This window comes from Echinops telfairi, unplaced genomic scaffold (genome assembly GCF_000313985.2).
Source record: "Echinops telfairi isolate 266 unplaced genomic scaffold, ASM31398v2 ScPeMD7_7433;HRSCAF=8471, whole genome shotgun sequence".
Classification (NCBI taxonomy): domain Eukaryota; kingdom Metazoa; phylum Chordata; class Mammalia; order Afrosoricida; family Tenrecidae; genus Echinops; species Echinops telfairi.
The window spans coordinates 1,173-2,302 of NW_022111333.1; positions in this window are offsets into that span (position 1 = coordinate 1,173).

Here is a 1,130-nt window from a genome sequence, read left to right on the forward strand (position 1 = left end):
CTTTCTGTCAGTTTGTCTTTCTGTCATGGCTTGTGTGTTGTTGTGTTTCAAATGCAGGCAGGGTCACCCAACGTGACAGGTTTCAGCAGGGCTTCTAGACTATGAAACTAAGAATGAATCAATTGCCACTGCAGGTTCTGAACTTCACCTCCCGGCCCCTCCCTCAAGGACAACCTCCTCTCTTCCAGACCCCACCCCTTCGGACAGACACCACACCACCCCTACCTAGGTGTTGCAATTTCCTGTTGAACCTACTTCATCAGACTGAGAAGGCTCAGAGTGAGCTTCCCACAAGCGTAGGTAATTACGTCTCTGTGTTTCTACGTGGATACCATGCGCCGAGTCCCCAGCATAGTGGCGACCCCAGCTGTGTCTTGGTTCCTGAGAAGGTTACAGTTCGTGCACCCTATCTGCCCCCATTCCAGGACGCCACGATCCCCTGGGACGTTTCCATTTAAATCCTTTCTGAGCTGGGGACAAGCCTCAGTGCATTCAGGCGTGGCTCCTGTAAGGTGACCAGACGGCCCGCTTTGGGCGGGACAGTCCCGATTTTGAACAATTTGTCCCGTGTTCCGCGGCGTTTTAGAAAAGTCCCGATTTTTGGAAAGAATGCACGACAAGCTAGGGAAAGGCGGGAGAAAGGGAAGGAAATACACGGTTTTCGGCTGCCATGTGCTATTTCACCAGGATATGAGTTTTATATTATTTTTGTTAATTTTATGATGTTAAACTTTAATAACAAATAAGTGTTGAGAACTGATTATCGAGAACTGCTTATCAAAGTTCGCATTGTTGATCAGTTGTTAGAATTCGACCACCATTGTTTGGACTTAATGAACAATGGCATTTCTTGCCATTGGCAACGACGGAAACATTTGGTAACTGTCTCAGACATACACATCTTACTGTGTGCTAGTGCTAGTTAAACAAGTGATGTCAACAATCAGCTATTCAGATAATTTAGGTAAGTAATTTATTTATTTCATAAGTACATAAATTTTCTTGAATTTAGCAGACAGTACTCGTATTATTTATATTTTATAGTGGTGGCAAAAAGTCTAGTGCCGCCTTGAAAGTGACAGTTATGACTACTTTACGGCAAATTCAGAGAAAAAAATAATACAGTTAGT